This window comes from Acanthochromis polyacanthus, chromosome 3 (genome assembly GCF_021347895.1).
Source record: "Acanthochromis polyacanthus isolate Apoly-LR-REF ecotype Palm Island chromosome 3, KAUST_Apoly_ChrSc, whole genome shotgun sequence".
Taxonomy (NCBI): domain Eukaryota; kingdom Metazoa; phylum Chordata; class Actinopteri; family Pomacentridae; genus Acanthochromis; species Acanthochromis polyacanthus.
Window position 1 is genome coordinate 2,399,547 of NC_067115.1, and position 16,717 is coordinate 2,416,263.

Genomic DNA, 16,717 nt, shown 5'->3' on the forward strand with positions numbered 1-16,717 from the left:
CATTTTGTGAGGTGTTATATGGGGGACTATGTTTTAAATAGGAGCAGTGACTTCCTGAAGTTTGTTTTTATTGATAGGTTGCCAGGTAACCAGTAGAGACTCCTGGAAAGACACTACTTCTGTACAGATTAAACCAATGAGATAAAAAAGTATTCAAACCCCTTTGCATTTTCATTTAATTTAAAATGAAGCTGCAATAATTTTTGAAGACATCTTTTCATTTAGTTTCAGAATAATGGCACTAAAGGTCACACAATTAGTGAAATGGAGATCATCCGAGTGTAGAAAATGCATCACCTGCATCTAAAAGGTCCAGTCACCGGTGAATCAGGACTTCTGGCTATAACTACACCATGTAAATAAAAGAGCCTTCCAAACAACTCCATGAAAATGTTACTGAAAAGTCCAAGTCAGGGACAAATAGAAGAGTATTTCCAAGTGACTGAATATTCCTTGGAGTACAGTTAAATCCATTATTAAGATATTGAACAGATGTGGTACATGTGTGAATCTGCATGGAATAGGCTTCCTTCAAAAACTGAGTGAGATTGGAAGAAAGGGAAAGCCACATCAAATCTTAATTAAGTTCACGAGAAGGCTAATTGAGACTCTGAAGTCAACTGTAAGAGTCATCACAAACACACACCCGACACAATGAGGCATGGTAGTGGCAGCATCATGACGTGGGAACGCCTCTCTGCAGCAGGCCCTGGAAGGCTTGTAATGGTAGAGGGCGAAATGAATGGAACAAAGTAAAGAGAAATCCTGGAGGACAATCCGATGGAGACTGGAACAGAAGTGTGATTTGGAAGAAGACTTGTTTTCCAGCAAGACGACTACCAAAAGCACGCCGCCAAAGTTAATGAGGAATGGTTTCAAGACAACAAGGTGAATGTTCTGGAGTGATTGAGGCAGAGCCCAGACATCAACCAAACTAAGAATTTGTGACTCTGCTTGAAAAGAGATGTTCCACTCACAAGCTCTGTGTAACCTCACATAACTTGGTGTCTTGCAAAGAAATTGCAACGTCCAGAGGTGCAAGACCAACTGAAACTTATCCGGACAGGCTCAATGTTGTGGCCAAAGGTGCATCCAATAACTACTGGAACATTTCTAAAATCAAAGCCTCACAATTCCTTTGTGATCCCATCCTCGATTGTCCAAACTTAAGTTGGAATGTGGCACAGTCACAAGTAGGGCTGGACCCGAATATCCGGATCTCGGCCGTGATGGTGGCATCCGAATATTTATTTGAGATCTGAATATTCTGATTCCCCCACCGCCTTCGGACGATGTTGCACCATCGGTATTCGACTTGTCAATTCATCTGTCGATATGAACCGAACCGATCTGAATATTCAACTCGTTCCACCTCTCCATTGCACGTTACGAACCGACTCGAATATTCAGCATTAATCGGGGTTGAATATCCAGAGCCCAGAAATTGTTATTCGGGCCAGCCCTAGGCACAAGTAAATATGTAGCCGTCCGGTTAAAGCCCTGCTCTGGAGATGGTGGTGGTAGGAATCCTATCCAAGGCCCCATGCAGAGGAAAATGAACAGAGATGTGGCTTCATACAATGTAACAAGCAGCCATATGAACATGCCTGAGCACACACTCGTGCTTGCAAACAAGTTGGCAGGTGGAGGAGCAGCAAGCCAGTGAGGCATGAAGACACACACACCTACAAATCCCTATCCCCTTACACACTGACACACACAAAGCTGTTTCCACCATACACACACCTACAATCTTTGCCATGTCTCCAGATTGCTTTGCATCCTCCATTTCTTCCCCTCCTCCCCTCCACTCTAATCTCTCTTGACATTTTTTCGTTTCCCCCGTGGGCACACGCTCCGTTCCAGCCCCACAGAATCCCAGCTACCCGGCTCTTGTGTTTTGCAGTTCACTCACGTTCCTGTTGCTGGGGTGACGATACATCTGGACCGTCCGGCCATGTGCCTGTGGAAAAAGGTTCTGAGGATCCGCCTGGGATGACTAATGGAGTTTAGGGTCAAGCAGGTCCGTGGCCACCCTGCCTGCTGTACATCCTGCTGGGAGACACTCTATTAAGCTGTTGCCTTTTTTCCACAGAAGAGGAAATCTTAGTCCAGGGGTTACCTGCCAACAAAAACTAATGCTAGAAAAACAATATGCTGCTGTCTGTGAGAGGCAATAAGGTTTATTGCTCCATAGCTCACAATAATATACTGAATCTGGGAGGTTTATATGGTTGTTTATCAATAACAATATAACAAAGTGATTAAACTTACTGTAGCCTCAACTTTCTTTGTGACCTAAAACGCTGTGCCAGACTTTTCAGACTCTCTTAAAAGGTTAATCCTTTGGTTTTGTATGTTTCTTCCCTTTATCAAAAATCACACACACCATTTGCCATTTGCCATGCTGTTGGGTTTTTCCCACGGTTACGTGAAAGTATGAGAGAAAGAACACATCTTTTCAAGTGAGTAGACTTCAAATCAAGAAAGCTAGAGCGGCACAGACCAGGATACTCTTTCAGTGTTGAATTCTGCGGGTTTGTTCAGGCACATGGTTTTTTCTTCGAGGTAAAGCCAGTGATCCACTGACTGTTTCAAATAATCAAAAACAACATATTCATAAAACAGTCTTCCACATCCATCCATAGCACAGGAGACAGTTAATGTCTGTAAACCATGACCAGAACTGTCCCCAAACTTCAGCCGAGTTTTTATTATTGTGACCCCAACAATAAAGCTCCTAGCCTTAAAGAACTTTTTTAAAAAAAACCTGAGCCAAAGTGTAGGAGATTAAAGAAAAAAGATTCTCTTCATGAATATCCTTCAACTAACTGTCTTAAAATAAGTAATGCAAAAGAACTACATGAGGGCTACACAATACCAATGTGCTCTGCTACATCTGCAAAACAGCAGACATAACTTATGAAAAATAGAAAAACTAAACAGCACAAGGTCAAAAATGTTAACTGCAATGGCAGTTAACAATGGCGAAATACATGTAACCCACTTCTGAGTATGTACACGTCACTACCTAGGTTCGTAGGAGCTGGAAATAATAGCAATAAGCACTGGACACAGGTATATGTTGTTATTGTAAACTTTTAGTTTTAGACAACTATTTAAACAGTGCACAACATCAGTACAGTACAATACCTATGGCCCCAATAAACTGAGAAAATAAAACATAAAATGTCCATTTGAGGTATTCCAGTGGAACTAGTTTGTTGTGGATCCATTCAAAGTTCAAGTCAATAAGTCAGGGGAGTAGTCAAAGTCAAGGAAAGGTATCCAAATGGGCTCTCATTGGTGTCGGGAAGTGGGACTGACGCAATCCTACCACAGAATCCGCTGAATGGTGTAGTGGAGGCTCAAAGTTGGACTGGGAGGCTCGCCATCGACTGGATCACCGATCAGCCTCGTTGGACACCAGGACTGGAGCTTCACATTTTCCAGACATCAAATAAGACCTAACCTGTATTTACAAAACAGGTCTGTAGTCCAGGTTCTAATGCAGGATCATTCAATGAGATTCACTCAAGGTGTTGTACAACATTAAACTGTATCTTTTCTGTTAGGAAACAAAATACTATAGCTCCAAATCGATAACCATAGTTATTTCCAAAATGAATGTTTCACAGTGTCAGAATATACCATTTTAACCAATTATAATTACAGTAAAGTGCAACTGTATTAGCACATTTTACCAATGAAGTCATTAATCTATAAAGGATACATTACCCTTTAAGGTAAAGTGAATCACTTGCATTCTTCCACGTGTATTCTGTCTCTTTTTAACACTTTTGAGCATAGGATTTGAGATTTTTAATTAAACAAATTAATTACATTGTTTTTAATGAACAACTTTAACATACTCTCTCTTAAAGGAATGTGTGTATCTGTCACGGGTGTGGAAAAATGGAATTCCTTGGAAAAAGATGTGAAACAATGTTCAAACATTTTGCTGTTTAAATGTAAGTTTAAAAAAAATATTTAACATTTATGCAAAGGAGCAATAACAATGATGTAATTGATTTGTAGATTGATTGTGGCCATCTGATGGTTTTTTTGTTTTTCTGTTTGAGTTTGGAAAAAAGACTGGGGTAGGAGTTGAAAAAACTTATTCTTCATCCTACTCCTGTTCTTGTACATGGGATGTGTGTATTCTGTGCTTTATAAATTGTATTTATTTGTTGATCTTTCATGCATTACCATGGAAAAAGAATAAATGAAATGAAATAAATTACAGCTTTGCTGCTTTTATCCATCTTAATGGACTGAAAATGACATTTCACCTTTATGCTGAGTCTAACTGTCAGTCACATATTGGGACAGTAACTCGGTACTTCACAGTGTAAAAGTCTCACAGTGTGCTTATTTTAGCAATACAGGATGGGTTAATATGAATTTTCAAGTCAAACTATCAAATAAATGCTTTCTAGTATTGCATTCTTCAAAAACAACATAAAATGTGCAAGGCACTGTAGCACTGTAGCTAGCATGCTCACCACATACACACTCATTAGAAAACAAGCAGAAGCTAGCGAGCTTACCAAGAATGCGGTTTTCATTTGGAGAACGCAGGGTGATTAAAAGTGCGTCTTCGACGGTTCTCCAACCTCTAAAATGGAATTTCAATCAGTTCATATAATCGACTTAGTAATTTCTTGGTTTATCATGCAAGACAAACAGTTTTTCATACCTTTTTCTCTCATTTTCAACTCTCACATCAGCAGCATTAGCGACGTTAAGCTAAGTCGAGTGTTTTAGCGCACTACTTCCTGTCTCATCCAAAAAAAACGTTCCGGTTTCCAAAATAAAACCCACAATACTTAAAAATGTAAGGTGGAAAGAAGTAATGATCAGAAATGAATACAAATGGTTTTCAACCCTTCTTTAGGCGGGTTACATACAAGTTACGTATTGCGCTTAAACTGGAAGTTGTATGCCTCCACAATATAGTCAAGCTGCAGTTTACATCCATGTCTCCATCTGATGGTGTTGAATAATGGACAGAAAAGCGTTGGAGCGGACCACTCGGATGTTACAGTGAAGAGGATCTTTGACCTTTTAAATAAAATGGTCATCAATTCATCTGTTTGTTCGATGAGACATGTGTGGGAAATCTGGTGAAAATTATCATCTAAATTCCTGAGGTATAGCCAGAAATGTATATGTGAGGTCACAGTTATGCTGACCCTTGACCACCAAATTGTAATCAGGTTATCTTTATGTGCAAGCAAACATTAGTTCCTGCCAGGCATTCCTGATATGCAGCATTCAGAAGAAAGGTACGGATGTGAGGTCACGGTGACTTTGACCTTTGACCACCGAAGTCGAATCAATCCAGTTGAACATTTGCACCAAATTTGAATTAACTCCCTCAAGGAGTTCATGAAAATGTGACAGATGGATGGGCAGACACAAGCACAATGCCTCCAGCCAGGAATAAAAAGAGACACATGCTGACCAAAAACCTGTAGTACATGTTTTGGAACAAAAATCACAATGAGTTTTCATTCGGTTCTCTATTTAATATCAAAACTTTTGTCTTCACCTTTAGCCATTTCTTTAAAAATCTGACCTTCGTTTCTATTTAGTCTTGCTACGCTCATTGATTAGGCCCTTAAAAACTCCATGTATCAAAATTATACTTTTAGATTTGTTTCCATGAATATGACGTCCTCTTTCCTTCACATTCTTCAGTTGTGCTGTTTCTTCTAGAATGTGTGGTTCTACGAAGTCTCTCCCTTTCTCTCCCTCCATCCCTCCACCACTTAGAGGGATGAGACCACCAGCTCATCTACGACTGTTCCAACATCGTACAAGTACACGGTGCTAGCGTGCCGTGAAAAGTTCTAATACCGGAGCAATTCATCCAAACATCTTGGAACGACAAACCCATTCTGGAGAAGAAGAATAAAACAGGAAGTCCCACCTTGAAAATTCACAGCATTGGTTCTTTTGTTTGGTTGCATATAAAACCCCAGAAATCTTATTCTGTGTTTGTGATAAAGTCATTAGTAGTTCTAAGTAGTTTTAAGGTGGAAGTGCTCAACCATGGTGCTTATCAACCATCACTGCTTATTTTACTCATCTTGTGTCTTGTAGTACAGGAGGCAACACGTGGTTCAATCTTTTCACCCTGATAGAAGTTGGTATCACAAGACATTCTGTTGGCTTTAAAAAGCTGCAGTCGACACACAATTAGGCTTTCATTTCCTCATTCTACAAGGTAAAAATGTACGGCTTGGTTTTCTGTCATATAAATTGACTGAAGTGCTTAAACGTCACTGTACCATGGATGATGTTTGAGTCATAAACAAGCAGCCATCAGGCCAACTGATGGATGCAGGTCAGGAAGTAACTTAAGCAAAATAACAATCAATGCAGAAACAGACAACAGATTATGTTTCATATTTTCTCTTAAGTGGATCAGTGATTCCAGAACTGTTTTCCCAAGACATACATCTGGCATGACATGGTGGAAAAAACTAGCAACCAAATGAAAACCAGAGCACAGGAGTAATATTAGTAACAGAGATGAAAGGCCTCCCACAGCTTGACCCCAAAAGCCAACAGGCACATCTGCAGACTGGGGTTTCTGGATCGAGACAGTTTACCCCTGAAAAGTGGATAGGGATAAAACATTTAAAGTACAATCTAAATAGATGATCTGTTTATTTAAACTGAGTATACTACTGATTTGAACGAGGCGTTGATATGCTTCCTATTTAGGAGCTGCTGGCGACAAGAGTTGTGTTAAAGCATTTAGAGGTAAATTCCCTGAGAATGTGTGATAATGCTGGAACTGACAGTGAAAGCCATCCTACATGTCGAGGGACTAAGAACAATTTCCCACAAGCAGCTTAGTCTGAATCAACGAACAGTTTAACTGAAAGACAAGGTCCTAGTTCTTGAACTTGGGTGCAGACCAAGAATGAGGTCTGACATTGTTCACATTTGTGGTTGAACACTGGAGATACTGGAGATGTCTTGAACCAAACTGGATTAATGAAGCCACAGAGGTGGACCCATTTGGTTTCAGATGTGTATGTATCTCACACTGTTCTTTCATTTCATTTAGATCTTGTACTACTACTACAAGTTTTCAGAAATGATATGGTAAAATATGGAAATTAGGTATCATCTAATAAAAAGTGCTCTAATATGCCTACCTGCACAGTGGAGATACTGGAGGTCAACACCATCGCCTCGCAGCTAGAAGATCCCTGGTTTGCGTACCAGCCTTCCTTGGATCTTTCTGCATGGAGTTTGCATGTTCTCCCTGTGCATGCGAGGGTTTTCTCCAGGTTCTCCAGCTTCCTCCCACAATCCAAAAACATGCTGAGGTTAGCTGGTGTTGGTGTGTCCCTGCCTTCACCCCGAGTCAGCTGGGATAGGCTGCAGGATTGAGGATTAAGCAGTGTATAGATAATGGATGGATGGATAATATGCCTAGATTTCCATAACAGAAATGGATCAAATCAGCTTCAAAATTCTTGCTTCATTTCGTTGACATATTGAAACCAATTGTTTGTAAAGTGGGATTTTAGATTTCACTTTTTATCACACCATAAAACTGAAAATACCGTCAACAGTCAGTAGAAACACATTTTTCATAGTGTGTTTAAATGAGGCTATAAATGCTACATCAGGGGTGTCCAAACTACGTCCATTTTTAATTGGCCCGCAAGAAATTTTATAAATAGAATAGAATATGGCCCGCACTTCAACTTTTTCCTGAGTTTATTGCACTTCTTAGTTTTAACACTAGGGGGAGCTACTGTTGATCAAGGCAGTTGCTCAACCAAAAAGGACAATCACAAAAGAAATTTACCCCAAGTTACTAAACATGGCAGAACCAAAGAAGCGAAAAGTAGAAAGTGAGTGCAGAAAATTTCAGACACGGTGGCAGAGTGAATGTTTCTTCAAAGAATTCAAGGGGAAATGTGTCTGTTTGATCTGCACTGAAACTGTGGCAGTTCTGAAAGAGTATAATGTACGATGTCATTATGAAACCAAACATCAGGCCTATGCATTCTACACTGGTGCTGAGCGAGAGCAGAAAGTAAAGCAAATGGTAGCTATCCTGCAGGGTCAGCAACAGTATTTTTTACGTGCTCAAAAAGTCCAGGAAAAGGCTACAATAGCCAGCTACGAGGTCGCCCAACTCATCGCAAGACATGGCAAGCCCTTTTCAGATGGAGACCTCATAAAACACTGCCTCGTTAAAGTTGCCGAAATAATGTGCTCGGAAAAAATGCAGGACTTAAACAACGTCAGCATGTCCAGAAATGCAGTTGTGCGACGCATTGAAGACTTGTCAGCCAACTGTCTGATAAAGCTTGTTCTTTTGATTTTTACTCGATCCCATGTGATGAGAGCACTGATGCCACAGACACCGCACAGCTGCTGTTTTTTGTTTTTTTTTTTGCGGGGAGTGGACGAGGACTTTGGTGTTACAGAGGAGCTGCGCGATCTTGAGAGTCTAAAAGGCACAACAATGGGTATGGATATTTTTGAAGCTGTGTCAGACTCAATTGACAAAATGGGACAAGCTGTGTGGAGTTGCAACAGACAGAATAAGCATGCATGTGCAGGTACACATGCGACAAAGCATCAATTCTGTCACTACCCTGCTTTTACGCACCACTTTCTGATATGCGTTTTTCTTGTCAACACACAGAGTACACACCGCTGTGCACAGCGCACACACTGCACACCCAAAGTCAGCTGATCTCATCTGATGCAGATTTGCTTCTTGATCAAGTGACATTTGTCCGGATTTTTGGCACGAGTGGCGTCGGATCAGCACCGCAGCTGGATGGCCCGATTTACATACCCAGCGCAGCTGATACTCACCAGAATAATTTACTAAAATTATACGCACTCCTGTTATTAAGTCCAGTTCAGTCTGTTAATGTTAACCGTTTCAAACGAATGTTAATAGGTGTGCTGCTAAGCCTAGTAACTTAAATAACAAGCTTGAAATTTACCTGTCCCATTGTTTGTTTGTTTGTTTTATTAAGTTCCCCTATTAGCTTTTGCAAAGCAGCAGCTATTCTTCCAGTCGTTCCCGATCAGCAACTCCAAACCGGAGCCCGACACCAGCAGACGACTAAGCGAAGAAGACTATTAGTCCCCTTCACTGTCCCTAACCCTGCACCCTGTCTGCTTTTACCTCCAGCAGCTCTTTTTGTATCCCCTTTATTATTTTTTTCTCTGTACTGTAAATCTTCTAAGAATAAATCTGAGGCTGCTGTTCTGAGAATGAGCTACTAAAGCTTTTTCTGAATAAATCAATAAAGATCCATTTATGGAAAGCTGTGATGATGTTTTGTCTTTAATTATATTCAACAATATAACATATTTGACCACTTTTAATTGATTATTCTAACTTTACTAGACTAAAGTTAAGACTATATACTTAATTTCTAGTAAGTGGCCGAGTCCCTCCTATATTTTCATGTATGTGGCCCTCAGTGAAAAAAGTTTGGACACCCCTGTGCTACATGAACACAACCCTCCCTACAGACAACACAGTAGTCAGTCACAGCATTAAAACCACTGAGAAGTGAAGTGAAGAACATCGATTTAAGACAGTAATGTAATGTTCTACTGGGGAACCTTGGATGATGCATTCATGTGTATGCTACTGAGACACAAAAGACCCACCTAAACATTATTACAGACCAACACACCATCACACAAACTGCACTCTCTGATGGTAGCGGTCTCTAGTCCTGCCACACTGCAAAACCTGCTCAGGAACAGCTCAAGGAACACAACAAAGACCTCAAAGCACTAACCCGGCCTCCAGACTCCACAAAAAGCAAACAAATCGAGAGTCTGGAGTGAGAGGATCTGTCAAAAAATCCCAAATCCAGCTACAAACAACAAACGCATGTATAAACAACTTTCCTCACATCAGTGTTCAAACAACAAATATACATTTTCTTTCTAGTAACTAGGTAGTCACAATATCAAAAAAATATTCTACTAGAATTAGTAACAACAAACCAAATGACAATAAACAAGCACTTGAAAAATATTCGCAGCACTGTATATAACACAGCCCTGTTTTTGATATAAATAAATTTCAAAAACACAGAAAAACAAAACCCAAACCTGAGCATGTTTGTCCTTTTTGTCAATACAAGCAACATACCGCTGCCAGAAGACACTTTTGTCTAGCTGTTTATTAGACAACTCATTTAATCATTTGAACTCAGAAGGCTGAATAAAACCCCTCACAGTTCACTCAGCACATTAATGAAATACATTTAAACATCTTGACAGTCACATTTAATACAACTCATACCTGAAGAAGGAGAAAAAATGCTCAGGACAGCGACGCTTCCTCTGGTAGCTCCAGCTGGCGGATCACCAGAGCTCTACCTTCCAGCCTCCGCAGGCATGAGCAATCAATCATGATCATTAATCTTCAAGTCTGAATAAGTGGATCAAAGATTGTGATAACTTCAGTTTTTAAAGTCTTTCCAGCCCTTTTAAAACAAGCATTAAGCCTCTTTTACACAATCATATGTTCATACTCCTTTTTGTATTTAAGCATATTTCTAATTCTGTTTTTCTGGGGTTGTTTTACATGAAATTCAATTTATAGATGAACTTCCATTGTTTCTATTGCTTATTTATGAAACCACCAGCTTCTTCACCAAAATCCATGTCACACTGACGTCACCAAACAGGAATCCCACCGGTTCTTTATTGTTTTAATCAGGCACAAACCAGAATAGGCAGAAACATCTCTGTATGTGTGCAAGAATCACCTCCAAAGCAGCATGGCAGGTGTAATAACGTATAACACTGTCTGCTTCCAATGCAAAAAGGCCTTAAGTTGAAACACAAATCACACTATCATCATTATAGGCAAGAGCAGACTCGTTTGAAAGGTCAGGTAGAAATAATTACAAAGAGACAGTATACTAAACACAAGTAACTACCAGTGAGTCATTTTAGACTTTAGACAATCTGACAAGAAGCAGTTGCCCATTATAATCTTCTTCTTCTTGACATAAAGCCAGCTGATGTAACATTTCTGAGCAATGGCAACAGTGGCCTCTGCAGCTGTTGTTTGCTTAAAAGTAGTTGCTGGGAGCTATTGTTACAGCGACAGACTGATTAGCAACAGGGGAGGACCTTGCCTCAGCAGGGGTAGCGGCTGCAGCCACGTCAGCGGGCGATTAGTGAGTCGACCAACATGTGAATATGTTACGATATCTCTGAATCTGGTGGCTTCCAGCAGCTTAGCTCTGTCAATGAACAGCTAGTCAAAGATGCAATCTGAGGGCTGGAAGTCTAAACTCAAACAAGAGACGTTGCATAGCAAGCTGACATGCACAGTTCATTGAAGGGGCTAAGAAATTAATTGATCTGAAAGTGACGTCCTACCACCACTCTTATTTTGAAACTTTTGTTAACACATTTTTCCTCAGAAACACAAACAATGGGATCCCTCTCCTAGCACATCCCAAAGGTGGTTATACTCCACTTAAAAAAGTTGTAGGATTTGCTGGATAAAAATAATGTTATTTTTTGGAAATTTAACTTTTGTCACTGAGGAATAATTTACCTTTAGTACATTTAAGAGTAGCATGGTTTTACTTAATTGGACAGCTGCTGTTAATTGGATACCCAGTAGCTGAACATTTGGTTTCCCCTGTGGAACACAACATGAGCTAAAACTCAGAAGCTGCATAACATCTGCATTCTGAAATTACAGAAAACTGTGAATTACAAATGAGGAACAGATCCTGCTTGGCAGTTTAAAAGCTGCGTGTTTCGTAGTTTGTATTTTAAACACTGAACTTGAGCTCTGTGTGGGACTGTTTTCTTAATCCTACTCCCTCTGGATTTCTGACCATTACCGCACACTCCTACGATGTGTGTCCATTTCTGCCTGCACCTGCAAATCATGCATGCTTAATATAGACTTCCACTGATTTTGTGTCCTCTCACATCCCACAAAGACAACATGTTGTTTTACTGTGCAGTTTGAGTAAAGACATGCACAGCTCCCCGTAAAAACGCTGCAAAATTACAACTGCATTTATTAAAATGAACTGCATTTTAAGGAAGTAAGCAACATTTCATACATTTCTTGCTGATTTGTTGCTTAACTTGTGCAGGAAGCAGAGCTTTATTTTTAAAGAAGCGCTTACTTTGATCTGGGAGAACAGAGCTGCTGTCACCTGAACCCAGAGGTGACAAATCTCTAAGCGTTGCATCAACTGAGAAATATGCCCAAATGTCACAGTTGCTTTGCTTTTGTAATGTATAAACTCTCTTTTATCTTCATTTATTTTCTCTATCTTTGTAGTTAGCAGAAAACCCACAGTTTATTTTTTGACTGCCTACAGCAAAGTTAAAACCACCCACTCCTGTGAGATTTGCCTTTGGTTCGGTGGGGAATCCCAATCCCCAAGCAGCCTTCTGGACTGAACACAGACCAAGATGTGTCGATCCTCTCGAGATTTACCTTTGAGGTAATGAATCATATCTTTAGAATTACAAGAAATGATGAGGATCAGAGTCAGTGTGAGACAGAATGGCAGAATTCCGGTGAGTGATGACTTTATAAACAAAGCATTGGAAAGATAAAACACACTGGAGCCAAGCAGGGCAGCATAATGTTGTTCATCAGATCAGCTCACTCACATTGATTAGGATCAGGCTACTAATCGTGACACTACGCCTCTTTGCCCTAGAGCTCTGCTGTTGAAGCAAATTCGAAATTTGCTTTGTAATTTGTCACTGTGTTGGGGACATTTTTATGATGCTCACAGTCATTTCTGCTGAGCTACTTTACATTTAGCTCCTGCTGGAGAGCATCAGAGGCTGCGTGTGATGCATTTCTGTTGGCACCGCTGTGGTAAAAAGGGTTTTTTCCTCGTGTAAACCACTCAGCCATTCTGATTCATGAACTGTAATGCGCTGGTCGTTACTTTTGCAGAGGCACTGGTGCAGGTTGCACGCTGAGATCAAGATGTAGAGCCTTCTAGCATGAAAAACATCTGCACCTCAATGAACAGATGAAAGCAAATGTACACAATACGGTTAACAAGTAAAAGTGAAATATATTTTTAAACTTCCTAATGTTGAGAATCAGACTCATCCATCCATCCATCCTCTATACACCGCTTTATCCTCACTTGGGTGGCGGGGGGTGCTGGAGTCTATCCCAGCTGACTCGGGTGAAGGCAGGGGACACCCTGGACAGGTCACCAGTCTGTCACAGGGCTACATATACAGACACACAATCACACTCACATTCACACCTACGGACAATTTAGAGTAACCAATTACCCTCAGCATGTTTTTGGACTGTGGGAGGAAGCCGGAGTACCCGGAGAAAACCCACGCATGCACAGGGAGAACATGCAAACTCCATGCAGAAAGATCCCAGGCCGGGATTTGAACCAGGGATCTTCTTCCTGCAAGGCGAAAATGCTAACCACTATGCCACTGTGCAGCCCCGAATCAGATTCATATTGAGCACAAATTGTTCCTGATTTGATGGTCTATTTTGACTTCCTTAACAAATTCGTGGATCCAGATTATAAGACGCATCACTGCCAAAATCTAATCACTTGGTTCGACTTTCCCTGAAAATTTTATCCAAATCTGTTTTTCAGTTTTTGAGCAATGTCGCACACAGACAGCCTAACAGAAGGACAAACGTAAGCCGATCGTCACGTGACTCCGCCATGTTCCTTGGCAGAGTAATAATTAAATTCTTAATCAATTGTTAAACGTAAAGGTACGTTCAAAATCTTATGTTTAGTCTCTGAGTAGCCAGCAGAGACAGCTTTGTTTAAAATCCTGTTATCTAAGTCGATCTAGGCGACCTTTGTAGCATTTTGTGTTTTTGTTTGTCTTAACCAACGGCGGTTTGTCACCGGCTGCAGTGGAGCAGCTGTGAGGAAGTACAGGTCTGGCTTTCCGAGGTGCAGCTCCCAGATGAACGTGTTGCTATGCATGTGCTGGAAAGGAAAGGTTAGACTGTGTGAATCCCATGATGTTTGCCAACCAAAAGAACAAGTTCAGAACTCCAGAGAAAACAGAGAACTTGAAATGCGCAGACGCACACGACGCCGCTGAACGCGTCCGTGTGTGAAGTAGCCAGTGGTCTCCTTGCCGTCAATCCATTTTCATCTGGAGGAAGAAGAAGACAGATGCAACCAGGGACTGAGATCAGCTGTCCACTAATCTCTGTGTGAGAGACATAAAGAGAAGCTGAGATCAAGAAAGAGCGAAGCTGCCTGTCTGCTGCTCGTCTTGCCTCGCTGCTGTTACCATGACAACGGGCTGAACCCAGGAGTGCAGCGTTTCAGATTCTCCTGTTTCCCCCTTCTCTCTCTCTCTCTCTCTCTCTGTCTTGCTTCTCTTCTTCAGCCTGTCTCTCCCGTTGACCCTCCCTCCCTTTGCCCACCTCCTTCACCCCCTGCTGAGCCGTCTCTAATTTACCTTGGCTTCTCCATTTATTCAGCCCTCCCATATTCTCTCCTCTTCATCACCTTGTAATATTCCCCTCATTTTCTCATTCTCTTCTTCCTTCTGTTTTTTCCCCATTTTTCTCAGCTTTATCAGTCAAAAACACCCCTTATTGTTACATTTCAAACTAAATGTCAAATGTTGCTTTACCCTCCACACTACTGACAAAGCCGGTTCTACGAGGTGCATTATAGCCTCAACTGCGTTTCTCCTGATGAAAGACAGGAGCAGCGATTGCTGTGGTGAATAGAGCAGATTTTCGATCAATTGCAGGGTCGGTTGTTCAATCCCCTGCTCTGTTTGTCCACATGCAACACACCGAAAGCCTCCTGATGGGAAGCGAGTATCTTGCATGGAAACTCCGCCATCATTTGTGTTTGAGTTGGTGACACAATTTTTGTTCAAATGGAAAAAAACTGAGATAGGCTTTAAGTTTAGCTACAGACTAAGTTGACTTCATGACAAAGTTTAGTTTAGCAGTGCAGGCGGTAACTGACTGATACGTTTTACCCCTCGGGGCCCATTCTAGCTGTATGGGCTTGCTGCTGAGACTGCTCATTACTACAAACCTATATACTCCACTTGCCTCGGCTCCAGCTCTCATACAGGCTTTCTGTACCCTGACAAACTGCAGTCTGTGTGCTGAAAAATACTGAAGAGGCCATTTGATGGCTTCGGGGCTGGCCAGATTACTCTCATGTAGAGTCACGGAAGGCTCAGTACTTGTTGCCAGTGGAAATTATTCCTACTGCCTGCAGAGTTTAGTCAGACTTACTGTAGACGTTTGGTTGTCAGTTAAGAACTTGTAGTGCCTCCAGTGTTTTGCATTGTAATTTAACTATCTCTTTACTTTGACGTAAGATCCTAATTCTACTGTACATTTTTATCCATCCATCCTCTATACACCTCTTTATCCTCACTAGGGTCATGGGGGGTGCTGGAGTCTATCCCAGCTGACTCGGGTGAAGGCAGGGGACACCCTGGACAGGTCACCAGTCTGTCACAGGGCTACATATACAGACACACAATCACACCTATGGGCAATTATAGAGTTATCAATTAACCTCAGCATGTTTTTGGACTGTGGGAGGAAGCCGGAGTACCCGGAGAAAACCCATGCATGCACAGGGAGAACATGCAAACTCCATGCAGAAAGATCCCAGTCCGGGATTTGAACCAGGGACCTTCTTGCTGCAAGGTGAAAGTGCTAACCACTCTTCCACTGTGCAGCCCATACATTTTTATTTACTGTAAAAATATATTGCACAATTGCAATCTTTAAGTTAACTGAAAACAGTTTGTGATTCGTGATGAGTTTATGGAGCTTACAGCTTAATATTTTTGAAGGAAATTACCTTAATGCTGTCTTGTTAAATGAAACAACAGCAACAAACTCCAGGTATCATGAACCCTTCAAGTTTTGGTGAGGGTTTGGATTTTTTTTTCAGTCAACCATCCATTCCAACAACAGCTCTCCCCTCTTTCCATGCAACTATCCCACCAAAACAACGCTAACCTGCTGCACCCAGTGTGATTACGATGGGCTTAAAGAAATACAAACAAGCCAAAACGTTTTCCCCATCAGCAGAATGATAACGAGGTGTTCTCGAGCCATTCTGCTGTAGACTGATCTTGCTATCAATGGACAACTTACAGTCAAAATGTGAACTCTCTGCTACTATAGAAGTCCTGACCCTGGGTGTATCAAAATAAAATAGCACCTGAAGCTCCAACACAATCCTATCATAGGCTTGGGTTTTTCTTTCACTGAACATTTAAATGAAAAAAAAAACAACAACTCTGAGATGTGAGTTCAGACATGAAGGCCAAACAAGCTCAGTGAACTTTGTCACCGTTTACTATATGTGAACTCATTGCTTGGTGAAGCATTTTGTGATTCCAGGCGATGCAACACTAACAAGTGACACAAAAAAGGGAGAGGTCGAGAGTTGAAGAAAGTTCAACTGAAATGACAGCAACATTCTCTTGGTGTTTGCACAATGAATTGCCAAACAACTGACCATGAAAACAGGTGCATCAATGGGTCAGGGAGGTTAGCTTTAACCTGCTGTGGACAAAAGTCTGCTCAGGATTTACTTGAGTTGCTCCTTTGGATGTCCCTTGCCTTTGTTATTGCAGATGCATACAGAAACAGTGCTCTTTAAAATTCAGACTAGATTCAAAAGCAAAAGAATACATGTTC

The 16,717-nt window shown here is 41.1% G+C and overlaps 1 long non-coding RNA gene across 2 annotated transcripts; it reads right to left on the reverse strand.

The window, feature by feature from the left end:
* Positions 1-3,081: 3,081 nt before the first annotated feature.
* On the reverse strand, positions 3,082-14,361 carry LOC110958825 (uncharacterized). 2 transcript variants are annotated; one of them, XR_007940631.1, is made up of 4 exons: positions 10,322-14,361; positions 7,176-7,401; positions 4,551-6,622; positions 3,082-3,472 (listed from the first exon to the last, which is right to left on the reverse strand). It is a non-coding gene; the product is annotated as an uncharacterized LOC110958825 (long non-coding RNA). The 2 variants fall into 2 exon arrangements; XR_007940630.1 differs by having other exon boundaries at positions 4,551-7,401.
* Between the last annotated feature and the right edge of the window lie 2,356 nt (positions 14,362-16,717).